Consider the following 13,564-nt stretch of genomic DNA (forward strand, 5'->3'; position numbering starts at 1 on the left):
TAAAAGCAACTCATCCCTTTGGTAAAAGAGAAAGATGTACGAAAATAGAGTACAGTCGGATCCCGACTTAGGCGAGGGATGCGTTCCAAGACCCTTCGCGCAATTTGAAATTTTGCGTTGTGGAACAACTTATGTTTCGAAACATTTTATTAGCATCTATATATATAATTCTCTTACGTGCCGGCAAATGAAGGGGTGAATTTCTAAACCTCTGTTGGCAACACTTCGCCGATAAATCATGTAAACAAACTTCTACGTTGTTTTGAAATCTTGAATCACAGAATACTCAACGAACTTTTTTTTTTTTGAGATGAGTTTGAGTCGGGCTGTGGCCCATTTCAACCTTAATCAGCAAAGAAAAGCTCAAAGAAGGCAGGAAACCGTTCTTGAATCCAATTTAAGACGAGCCATTTCCAGAGTTGTATTCTCTGATTCGCTGCCGATAATTTTTAGCGGCTGGGGAATTTTCAGTCAGCAGTTCCTTCAACAGATCAGGTGCGTCACACAATGCCGGTAACCGCACCTTTCCGTCATGGCAACATTTAGTATATTTATTTGCAGTATTACGCTCTTTCTGCCAATAAAGAGCACCACAAAATTCGCATTCTTCACACATTGCTCCACAATCATGTTCATCGGCAATGTTGTTTTGAACGCGTAGGCGCTTTGAGCGTCGTCTATTCTCTGCTTCAGTACGACAGTTCAGTTCAAAATGAATAACCGAGAAAGAATTTACTTTATTCCTTTTATTCTCAGCTGAAAGGTTTCGCCAAATTTGTTTAGGGTTATAGTAGTTTTAGTATTGTGCAAGCAAAGTAGCCTTGGCGAGTTTTCGCGTTTTTAGTTAAACCATTTTTTGTTCGTGACGTGGCAAGGATTCAGAATAACAACAAGAAGGACAAACGTTTGAGAAAATATGTTTGGTGCTCTCTGAGCCTGTTTTTAGTCACGGCCAGCTCTATGTGGCATTATCAAGAACAAGATCTTTTGAAGCAGTGTCAGTTGTGGCTCCCAAACGGGACATTTTTAATTGTGTATATGAGGAAGTTTTCTCAGATTAGAATATATAAGAGTGTAAATATGTAAATATATAAGAGTGTAAATAATGTAAATACATCCCTCGGGGGAGCCTGTAACCCCTAGAGGGCGCGTCCCCAGGTGGCGGATAGGGGAATGCCTTCATTGGTTTTCCAATGGGTGGTAGAAGGGAAATAAAATACCTTCCGCGGACCAACAGGTAGAAGTGCAATCTCTCCAAAGCAATGACAGACACTTTTGTATCTATAATGGTAAAGTTGTGCACATTGCCAAGGCAGTCATCTTACATACAGCAAAGTTAAACTGTCGAAAATCTGGCTAAAGCAGACAAATTAACATTATGAACGTAATTTTCATATTGGTTAAATGGATGGTGACCTAAATGCAATTACCAACTTTAATTTTTACGGAAAATTTTAGCTAGGCTAATGTATTGGCATACAGCGAGCGAGCGAAACGAGCATGGATCGCGAAGCGATCCACAGGGAACTGCGTAAGCAGTTCCGGGGGTTGGCGAGCGATAGCGAGCAGGGGGCGATAGCCCCCTAGTACCCGATTATTTCAAACATGTGTTAGCACCCCTCAAATTGTTTCAAACCATTTCTTAACTATGTATTAACGTTTCTTTTATAAAGAAACGACTTTTTACTGTATTTTAGAAAATGCGTTTCAATAAATTGCTATTATGAAGCACAAAATCAATGATCAATGAGAGACATGAATTAAAACAGTACGGTACTTACATTAAGTACATTACTGCATTATAATACCACTGTAGATACCGCAAACTTAATTACAATTTTTAAAATGATGAAGATGATTCATGGGTTATGCAGTATGGGAACACCCCTCTTTCTGGCCTCTAAGTCACAATGAAAGAGGCGCTTCCATTTTCATGATGTTTGTATTTTGTTTATGCACTACTCTGAAGGCTTCAGTATTAAAACTAAGTTCTGGAAGTCTACGGATTTCATTTTCTTGAATTTTAGTTGTACGTATCAAAGATTCACTCATACTTAATTGTCGTGCTATTTCCGAAATACTTTTTAATTGTTTAAGCGTATTGAGAATCTTGACCTTTTCTTTGATGGTCAGAAACTTTCTCTTTTTCTTTCCATTTTCGCCAACTTTAGATGAAAAAGCACGTTTGGGAGTCATTCTATTTTATGAAAGTTCATATGTAAAATGAAAAAAAAAAAAAATTAAGAATCGGAGCAGTTATTTGTTTAAACTTTAAACTGAAGAAAGCGTCGTTTAGACTAATATATTGTGTGAACTTGCGCTTCCAGTGATGCTAAAGAGATGAAAATCCATTCACAAAACCAATATTTAGTGTCAACGAAACCCGTTCTAACGCTCCGCCGCTAATTTCCAAAAACATTTAATGTTACAGGTGAGCAATTTGAGTCCGCAATAAAAAATTAATAACTCACGAAAAACTCGCGTTATAGCTATTTCGCGTAAGTCGGATCGCGTTGTAGCGGAATCCAACTGTACACTCAAAAATCAAAAACTGAGGTCCTTCAAATGAGAGGGGAAAAAAAACCTTTACGTGCTCCTTAGAAAAATATGAAAGCAAGCGGAAGCCTCCAAAGAAGAAAAATACCACCAGCCCTCAATTTATTCAGCGATTCACCACACAATGAGTCCATTCACTGAAATGGTGCGTACCTCGCGTTTTTTCAGCTCCAAAAGCGCTAACCTTGTTAACGCCCTCGACCTGAGCAAGCTGAAGAGCGGAATTTGAAATCGGCAGAGGATGTGCATATAAAAGACGATTGCCTCAGAAAGTGGAATTCGTCAGTCGCAGTTTGCAAGGTTACGCTCTTGAATTTTTTTTTTTATCTTTGGAAAAGAGTGGGAATGTAGATTTGATAAAATAATGAAAGCACAATGAGGAAAACATAGGCTGCTACATGCTACCCCCCCCCCCTTCCCTCTCGAATCATGAGGTTTACGACTTACTGTCAATTCTAAAATGTTAATAAAACATGTAAGAACTGTTATGACAACCAGTGGCGGATACAAGGGGAGGGTCATGGGGGTCATAACCTCCCCTAAACCGTCGTCAATAGTATCCGTCTACATTGCGTTCAAAACACTGTATGAATAAAATGTAAACGATTTCAGTTGTCTCTTGAATTCGTTAATTATTTTTGAAAACAAATTTTTGAAACTTCTTCTTTCAGTTAATATGCAATTAGTTTGCAACGTTTGTGCCTATTAAGAGCCATATTCCTCACAGATTTCGTGTTTTTTTTATTGACATTTAAAGAAATTTTTCGTGCCTAAAACCGTAAGTTCGTTCGGGGGGAGGGTCATTCTTTTGCATATGACCCCCTCCCTAAAATGGTAGTCTGTATCCACCCCTGATGACAACCCCTCCCCCAGGAGAATAGTAGCTGCACTAGTGCGTAGGTATACAAACAGGGTGTCCGAATCAAAAGTACTGAATTTGGATGCCGCTATGCTTGATAGAGAACAGGCTAACTAAAATTAGATATCGATACTCACAAAGATTTTATTAAAAAAATTCCTTAGTAGCCCTGAGCTTTCTTAGTATCTTAGTAAGCCCTCTTATTAGCTCCCATAGTAGCCTCTTTTAGACCTTTCCCGTTTCGATACAAAAACATTCTTTTAAGTTATTACATATTTTTGTATAAAAGAGAGCAATTTGTACTTCTCTTACGGAGACGCCATTTCCTTTTTTTTTTTTTATAAATATAATTATATTGCAGGTTTGTCAGTTGCGAGAAAAAAAAATTCCGTCAAACTGCAAGAATTCAGCTGTCAAACTTGGTCAATATTGCCCTCGTAGTAGAGCTTAAACTTTTTTTTTTTCAACTATTGTTCAAATTTGGTATATTTAATTCGGACACCCTGTATATCAGTCGTGCATTCGTGACTAAACGCCGCGACGTTATGTTACTAAAAATTTTCCTTTCACATAAAATACGTTTTATTTTCAATTTTGTATTAACTTTGATACTTTCAAAAGCACCTTTAGTGCATTTCTTTTTTTTATTTTTTTATTTTCTTTTTGCATATGCTCCGTTAAGAACAATATTTAGATGAATTAACAACAATGATTTGCAGCAAGGCATAAAGCCAAATGTTCTGTGAAGAGTTTAGCCCTTGGTAGGGCGTTGGACAGAAGTAAGACGGTTTTTACTGTCGTTCTGGTACAGGAAAACTTGCGAGTGCACCATTGATATGTATGTATGTATGTATGGATGGATGGATCAATCGATAGATCACTTATGGGTACATTATCTCTCATGGATCAATACGTCTTATCCAGGTAGCACACTCCGTTTCATAAACGTTTTACAATGGTTGTCAACGTGTCAACTATTTCAAAACGTTAATGAAACGTTTAAACGTCACTTATGCAATCTGGGTTATTGGATGGACTCAACTCATTGGACATATCTCTATCACTGGACATTACTCAAGCAAATTTTGCAGCATGTCCAAAAAAAGTATAGACAAAATAACAGATGTGATTGCATGCATTGGAAAGAACAATCTCAACCGTAGTTACGGGACCTGCAGTTGCATTCCACTGTAAGTGCGTCAGTTATTCATACGCTGATGTAGCTGGGTTGCACACCAAGCTTTGGTTGTCCCTCTGGTCATCTACATTAACTGTTTTGGGCTGAAAGGTGGTGGTAATGGTAATGCGTTGCCTCGTACACCTAAGTTTGTGAGTTCAACCCAGCCCAAGCTGGTGGATTTTCATGAGAAGAAAGTCGTTAGCGTCCACCTCGTAATATTGTATCAAAGGTTGAGAGCTGACGCATTAGTTATCTTTAGCGACTGTAAGGCTACTCTACAGACAATTGAGAAAGGATACTCCCGACTCGCTCGCAACATAAACAACTCCCTAGATCATATTCTCAAATTAAACTAAAAATTGCTTTATTCAATGGATCCCAGCGCATGTTAGCATTGCTGGAAATGAGGTTGCAGATACTTTGACAAAGGAGGCAACAGACCTCAACACGAATTCATCCTCTAATGTTACCCTAAAAGACATTATCGCAGTCTCAAAATTTTAACTCAATGACTAAACAATTAAGACTTAACATCAAGCCTGAGAACCAACTACCAATAGGAAATTGCAAAGCCCCTAACAACACTCAGGATGAAACGCTTTAGAGGAATGAAAAAGATGGAACAAGAACATACCAGAACTGTAGGAACTACCCCGAGCAAGTTTTAAACCTAGCTTACATAGTTTCCTGCCTTGCCATCCGAAGGAAACTACAACAAATTACTGAAAATGCACATAAAGATCTCTACAAAGATAACTGCACTAAAATTGACTAGGCTGTCTTATCCACCTTCGGTTCAATTTAAACCGTCCATGCACAAGCCAGCAACAACTCGGATGCTGTCTTCGAAATTAAATTCCTAGTCTATGTAATTGGCATAGAAAAAGATCTCATATTCAATGCCGACAGAGTGGTGTAGTGGTTCGAAGCTGATCTCTTACGCTCAAACGCGCAGGATCGGTCCTGGCTCTCGTCGGTGGATTTTCAAGATGCAGAAAATTGACAGCATCCATGTCGTATGATTATGCGGCATGTAAAAGACCCCTCGAGTTCTCGTTTGGCATTTAGAATCTATTGCCAAATTTAAATTCCTAGTGCTGTTTCGCATCAAATAGAGTCCAGGTGCCTCCATGTAGTGGGGAAACTGGGTGTCGAAATTCTCGTGGCAGAGGCATTCCACCGATAGTGGTGTCACGTGAAAGAGTGGTTGCTATGCCAGGGTATCGTACTGGGTGTCGAAATTCTCGTGGGAATGGCATCCCACCGATAGTGGTGCCACGTGAAAGAGTGGTTGCTATGCCATGGGATCGTACTAGGCCTGCAAAAGGCACTGCCTCTACCGCAGCCCCATTAAAAAGAAAGAAAGAGATCTGACATTAAACGCTGGTGGGAAACTGGACGCCAACATTTTTACATGTAATGGCTTCCACCGAGAATGGTGTCACATATAAAAAATATTTTAGCCTACAATGGGAGTGGGCAACGCATTTCATCAACAATGGGGTTAAGAATCAATATTCAATCCCACTGAGAAAAAAAGTACTCTTTTGGTGATATTGTTGAATAAACTTGTGCAAATTGTAAAATTGCATTCATTTTCACCATTATATATAGATCTTTTTTTTTCAGACCTGTACAATCAGTTTTAATTTTTTTAAAACCCTTTTTGAACGTCCTGTATATTCTAAATACACATCCTCGTATATATAATAGCCAATGATCACCCGCGAGTTTCAACAATGAAACTCACTCCATGATAATTTGATAATATGTTTTGGTAATGTTTAACATGCAGGGAAAGGCATGTGACAAGGCTGAACTCGATCCGGTAACTTAACTGTTTTACTGGTTAGACTGTGTCATTTCACGGGAATGAAGAAACGAAAACATGGTCAACAATGAACGCTACCTACTAGATTCTAGGGTTAATACACTGGAGTTTAGGGTTAATCCACTGAAGTTAGGGTTACAATATTAACTCTCAAAATATCACCAAACAGGCAATGGCTTCGTTCAAATGTAGAAGCAATTACAAATGTAGAAGCAAGAGCATAAGCCCGTCATATCTTGACGGACGATTTTCTAGTATAAAATAAAGTTGAATGATTAATTCACTTTTTAAAACTGCAAAATTTGTTCATATTTTGTTCATATCAGAAGAGTGAAGGAAGAAACCAGTTTTACCTTAAAAATCCAAAAAGGATTCAATTATTATTTGTTGCTGTTCTTGGTAATCACTGAGCGTGAAGCAATGTCCAGTCGAGCACCTTCATTCATTAGTTAGTTCGCGGCCTCGCTTCGCTTCAGATTCATTGACCTAAGATCAGATCACTTCAATCGCGTTGACCTAAAAAGACATATTGAAAATTATTATTAGATTTACGAAGGGCCTTTTTCATGTTAACTCGTGTGCTTTGAACAGGATTGTAGGTTTTATTGCTAAAAGGAAAGAATAAGATAAGAAGCAAAAAAAAAAAGGGAATTACAATTTATTTATTTTTGTTTTTCTGGAACGGAACAAGAAATTTTCCATCCACGGAAAGGAAACTACAACAAAAATCAATGTACTTTATAATCCACCTCAAGTCCATCCACCCTACAATCGTAATGCACAAGCATAATTTAAATGCTAAAACTTTTGTTAGAAAAAGGACAGACTCTGATGAAACATTTGCTTGTTTTTGATCAAAATTATTCCTGTAGCAACAGAGTACGGTTTAAAAGAATAGTAACGAAATAAAAAAGGTGATGGATCCAGCATTCAAAACAAAGTTAAATTATCAACAAGACATATATTGATCTATCTATTTAGTCATCTAATTACTGAATATACTATGCCTTGCCTTCAGTCTTCGAGTTGAATTGAACCATTGCTTTGGTCACTCGTCTGGTCAGTGCTAATTTTTATAGCTACCAGTCTGTTTGGCACTCTTGGTTTCCTCAAGAGGTTTTCCACCTCCAGCTTAGCCACTTCCTAAGCCGGACTGATGAGTGCTAATAAGCACGAAATTGCAGTCCTCGACTGGAATTCACTGAGCTGGCGGTGTATTTCATGTAATTACTCAATAAATGGGACCACTGAAACATTATAAAAAGAATATTTTTTGGTGGCAGCATATTACTTCGTCGAGAGCACTATTACCGAAAAATATTCACTTTGAAACCCCTTTTACAATATACACTGGTGTCCAAAAGTTAAGCATAATTGTTATGTGAGTAATATGAGAAATATACATCGAAATAGGGAGGAACGTGATATGCGAGTGCAACACGGTTACAAAATAAGGAAACTACTCAAAAAAAACGGTAAGATTTACTTTTATCATCCCAAAAAATAGTTTAAATGAAAATTAGGCATATGAGGAATATACTCTTTGGACAAAAATTTTTCTTTAAAAGATGATGCTGAAATTCAATAGTGCGTATGGCCACCTCTGACTGCCAGGCACGCTGCACAACGATTACTCATACTTTCTATGAGGTGGTGGATGAGTTGTGGGCTTAAACAGTTTTAAGCATGCTGGAGAGCTCTTTTTAGCTCCGGAGCGGAGCTTGGAGGGGGCGAACGGGCTTCAAATTGTCTCCCGAGCATATCCCAGATATGCTCGATAGGATTGAGATCAGGGGAGTTCGCAGGCCACGTCATTCGCTGGATATTTTCTGATTCGAGGAACTCATCGACCACAGCTGTTCGGTGACATGGCGCGTTATCGTCCATGAATATGAACTCAGGACCAACAGCACCTCGAAACAAGCAAACATAAGGCTCAAGAACCTCGTCTCTGTATCTTTGACCAGTGACTGAGCCTGCCTCAAAAATATGGAGGTCGGTGCGGCCATCCAATATAATGCCCGCCCACACCATTACTCCTGCTGACGCAAAGTGATGTCTTTCTTTTATGTTTTGCGGTTGGAAACGAGTCCCCTTTTCTCTCCAGATTGTTACCTGACGAGAATCACTCTGTACAGTAAAGCGGGACTCATCACTGAACATCACATTAGCCCACTGTCCCAGACTCCAATGCCGATGTTGCAAGCTCCAGTTTAAACGAGCGCGTTTATGCGCTGATGTGAGAGGAATGCAAACTGCCGGTCTTCTGGCATACAGACCGACATGATTGAGTCTCCTGTAAACAGTTTGCCTCGAAATTGTTATTCCTGTGACGGCACTGAGCGCCGAACCCAGTTCTCTGGCACAGCTGTTCCTATGACGACGTGCAGAAATTGCCAGAAAACGATCTTGGCTTGCGGTTGCGACTCTTGGTCGACCTGGTACTGGTCGGCGGGTAACATCTCCCGTATTTGAAAACCTCTGCCACAGTCTCGAGATTACACACTGAGGCACATTAAGAATACGAGGCACTTCAGTTTGTGATCGTCCAGATTCTAACATTCCAACGATTCTTCCTTTCGCAAACATGTCCAATTGGCGCCTTTGTGTCATTATTAGTTCTGTTTCACCAGATCCAGATTTTTTGGTACAGCAATTGCATGAAGCGCGCCTGAACTCTCTAAAACGTGCGAGCTGTTTTATCCACATTCCGAAACGCGCACCTAATTCGCGCATGACACCATCGACTATACTATTTTGCATAAACATATTGTTTCTTCTTCAACCAATGAATCTCCATAAGTAACTTTATATAATTTTACGAAAATTTACAGATTTTTCTCGCATTTTATGAATCATGCTTAACTTTTGGAGACCAGTGTATAGTTCTCCGCTGTGGTATACGTATATTTATTTAATAACCTATCAGTTATATTTGTATTCTACTGCAATTTTGCACAAGCATAGTCCGAGATACCCCATTCTCTCCTCTATATAGGAAAATTTCCTTCGACCAGAAAAATACTTCATTGTTAGTGCAGATCCAGACGACGCGACAACAGTTTGGCTCATAGTAAAGTCAGACCAAACAACGTAAGTAGAAGCACAAATTTGTAAATTACAGCAGACACGTGTTTCGGCGTTACAGGGAACGCCTTTTTCAATGCAAAAAATAATGAGCTTATGGATGAAAAGACATCCGACAAAAGCCAAGAGCAGATAAGCATGCAGCTTAAAAGATAAAAACAGCGGATTAGCCAAACACCAATGACAAAGTTATAAACCGATCAGGAACCAATAGGAATGCAAGCAAAGGCCAGGAGCTTTCTCCTAGGTACGAACCCAGAAAGAAAGAATTCAATTGGACAAGGATTAAGCCGAAGCTTAAACAAAAAGAAAAGAAATTGTCGATAACCGTGAACCGCAAGAAAGGAAAAGCAGAATGGAAAACCAAGAAATAAAATAAACAGAAACAAAAAATATTCGAAAAAAGGAAAAATAAAGATAAATAGAAGAAAATTGGGGGGGGGGGTCAATCAAGACAAAAAGGTAAAAATAAACAAAGGAAGATAGAGAAAAATGAGTGGAGAAAAATGAGTGGGGAGTTTCCCCACAACAGAGGCAATTATGATTTTAAAAAAATTAAATTTATCTGGGAATAGACTCTCAATTAGTTCACTTTTCGTCTCAACGGCAGTGTAGAAATTGTCTGGCTCTTTGTTGTACTGTATATTTTGATGGAGTTCAATTTCACCGTTTCCAATACCCAGCAGTTGCTTAGAAAATACTTGTGCAATTAGATTATTTTGCGTTTATATTCGCATGTTCATGGCCAATCGCATTATCTCGACATTACGCTATAAAAACGATTGTTTCAATCATGCGTTGATTTTGTTTGTTATGAATATCTAGTAGGCAACTTTAAAGCTGAATGTGCTGTTCGTCTACCATCTGAAAAAAGTAGCAGCAATGCCTGACGATGCAATTGTCACTGCAATTTTCTGTTGCGAACGTATCTTTGCAATAATTAATGATATTAAAAATCTCTTGGGGAACAAAATAAAGAAAATATTTATTTTCCGCTTAAATTCATTAACCTTCCTGAAATTAACTGGAATATTTTTGAAGAATTCAGTAGTCTTCTTGGTTAAAGGCAGTTATGATTCTGGCACCTTCAGCGAAGCCTAACGCATGTTTTATATAATAGCCTAGAACCTTCCTGCTTTTCTAAGAAAGTTCTCAACGCATTAATGCACGCTTTGCCAACGCGAAGACAGACTTTCAAGCAAGTAAGTCGAATCCCACCAAAAACATTCTGTAAAAAACTAGCCAAGTCTCGATGGAGCTGCTTGTTTATCTCTAAAAAGTAGTGAAATCTAGACAAAGTCATGACAAGTTTAAGGTTCCTTACTGCGATTTCTTTATTATTATAGTTAATGTTGTGTGACTTGGCCGTTAAACATTCTTTATACGTTAGTGGGTACAAGTCAATTTTGTTTACACGTTTTCCAAGTGGCAATTTTCCATCGTCAATGGGTAGCGGTTCTGGCGAAAGATTGGTGCAATGGTGTCATGGAGCACCTGGTTTTATACCCTTGTGTACCCTTTAACGGCCAAGTCACACAACATTAACTATAATAATAAAGAAATCGCAGTAAGGAACCTTAGACTTGTCATGACTTTGTCTAGATTTCACTACTTTTTAGAGATAAACAAGCAGCTCCATCGAGACTTGGCTAGTTTTTTACAGAATGTTTTTGGTGGGATTTCACTTCTTTTTGTAGAAACATTTAATTTGTGTAATGTTCGAGTAGACTAAAGTTAGGCTAGATTAAATTAGAAGATGTGTCCCACTACGCTGGACTTTAGCAATGACAGTCGATTTTTTATGTACCAATAGTAGAACGGGGCATTGCCATATCTCTAATACACCTGAGGGTTCTTCATTAGATACTTCAGCTTTCGATTTTTGACATCAAATAAAGCGGCCCGCCAAGTTGAATATTTTTTATAAAGGCGTTATGTCGATCTCGAATAATTTGGTTGGGCTCTTGTGTTTTCTAATCAGGGTCACTCCAGATCTTCAATTAGCCTAGTTTTTATAGTTTTCCCTTTATGTGGCCATCAAATTCTAACTCTGTACCAAATTTCACCTCTCTGAGTTCATGGAAAGTACTAGTTCTATTTTGATGATCATGAGTGAGTGAGTGTCATAAATGCGAAACTTTGCTTTCGCTTAACTTCGGAACTAAATGACCTACAGACTTGAAATTTCGGATTTTAAGTATGTGATTATAGCTTACTGGATGACGAAAATTTCTGCGTTCTAGTCTCACCAGAAGGTTCTCAAATAGGGGCCCGAAAATGCGGCGAAATGGTTCCAGTAAAGATGGTACGGCAGTGTTTGCTTCGCGCTCGACTTGGCGGGGGCACTGCCGTGCCCCCCAAATGTAGTTCCTCTGCAGCTCTTGCAAAGCTTCTTGATCCGGATATCTTTTCGCACTCATTGAGTGTTGAGTCAATCTGGACGAACCGTAATCGCTCGGAAACCGATACACCTATTAAATACGTTTAGTTAATCTTGATACTGGTGGAGAAAAATACTTTTCACAACGGTGTGAAATCTGCAATTTGTTGCAATTCAAGGAAACGTTTTGAAAAATATAGTTGATTTTCTCAGGAAGTAAATAATAACCTGTAATATCCCGAAACGTTATATGGAAATTCTAAGCAGCATTTCTGAGTTTTTTTATCCTGGTGTTTTTAGCAGTAAGTCATACGATGTTATAGTTATATCTATTAATTAACTTACACCGCCATCTATTAAGAATTTTTAGAACTAAACAATTAATCACACTATTATTGCATAATTAATATGAAATTTGCGATAAAAAATTATAAAAACTATCCTATCTTTTAAGTTGGACAAAATGACACATAGATATGCAATTTGAGAAAAATCGGTTGAGTAGTTTCGGAGTTTACCCCGAACAAACATCGTGACACGAGATTTATATATATATATATTAATAACTGATCGCGTCCGTTAAAGTGTAAGTAAAACTATCTTTTATTTCATGGTTTAACTAGTTATTTTATTTCATACAATATCGATCTGCAGCCCGTTAAGGTGTAAAATAATCTGTACTATATATGTTGCACGTCAAATACATTTACCTTCCACCCCTACTGCATTTATGAACTATTCCATAGGGAGATAACTTGTTTAGCGTGTTGGCGCCAGTTTTTGTTTAGAAATAATGCTCTTTGTAATTCCAAGTGTCATTTTAGTAATCCTTGTTGTAACAAATGATTTTATGGTACGTTTCCATAAATACCATTTATAACGCTGCATAAATTACTCCTTTTTAATTTTAATGTTCTATCATTAGTTTATTTATAGAATACCTAGTTATTTCATTTTAGATATGTTGTTTATTTTAAACTTTAACTATCTCTCATTGGTTAATTTATAGAATACCTAGTTACTTCATAGAATAACTAGTTAAAAGTGTCAAATTAATAACATATTACACACTTTAGCGGACACGATCAGTTATTTCATGGAATAACTAGGTATTCTATAAAATAACTGCATTATATACTTTAACGGTAACATATATATATTTTTCAAATCAGGGATGAGCAATTGATCTTCCATGCCCCTCCCCCCACCTAAAGGACGGGCCTGGAACCTACACTACCTAATTTTTCTCAAAAATATTCTCTTTTTACTGGAAGAAACTGTTCAGTGCAATCTGAAACGGTCTCTGCTGAAAGAGAATTTCCAACTGCACTTTGAATATTCACTTGAATTATTCATCACACGTTCAGGCCCCTTTCCACACCAGGAAATAATGTTTGCTTTTTGCAAAGCAAAGCCCCTCAGCCCTCATTTACTTTTGTTGAATATTGTATAATAACGCCTTAACTATCTTCAACAGAAAACTTTTTGAAAGAGCGATCTCTCTTCGCAAATTGCTCCTTTACTGCCTTATTACACCTTTCATGAGGTCAAAGAATCCTCTATACACACAGAGGTTATTCACAGTATTAGACCTCTCTATCAGACATCCGTGAAAGGCGATGCAAATTTAATGATCTGCAACAGTTCTAAGTCGTTAGCTTAGCGCTGGTA

The 13,564-nt window shown here is 38.0% G+C and overlaps 1 long non-coding RNA gene across 1 annotated transcript in view; it reads right to left on the bottom strand.

The window, feature by feature from the left end:
- LOC129217619 (uncharacterized) overlaps positions 1-13,564 on the bottom strand; it is a 30,833-nt gene that overhangs the window by 1,983 nt on the left and 15,286 nt on the right. Inside the window, exon 2 of the long non-coding RNA XR_008580234.1 lies at positions 6,780-6,942. This is a non-coding gene — a long non-coding RNA (uncharacterized LOC129217619). The remainder of the gene's footprint in view (positions 1-6,779; positions 6,943-13,564) is intronic.

The sequence above is a fragment of the Uloborus diversus genome, chromosome 2 (assembly GCF_026930045.1).
Source record: "Uloborus diversus isolate 005 chromosome 2, Udiv.v.3.1, whole genome shotgun sequence".
Classification (NCBI taxonomy): Eukaryota; Metazoa; Arthropoda; class Arachnida; order Araneae; family Uloboridae; genus Uloborus; species Uloborus diversus.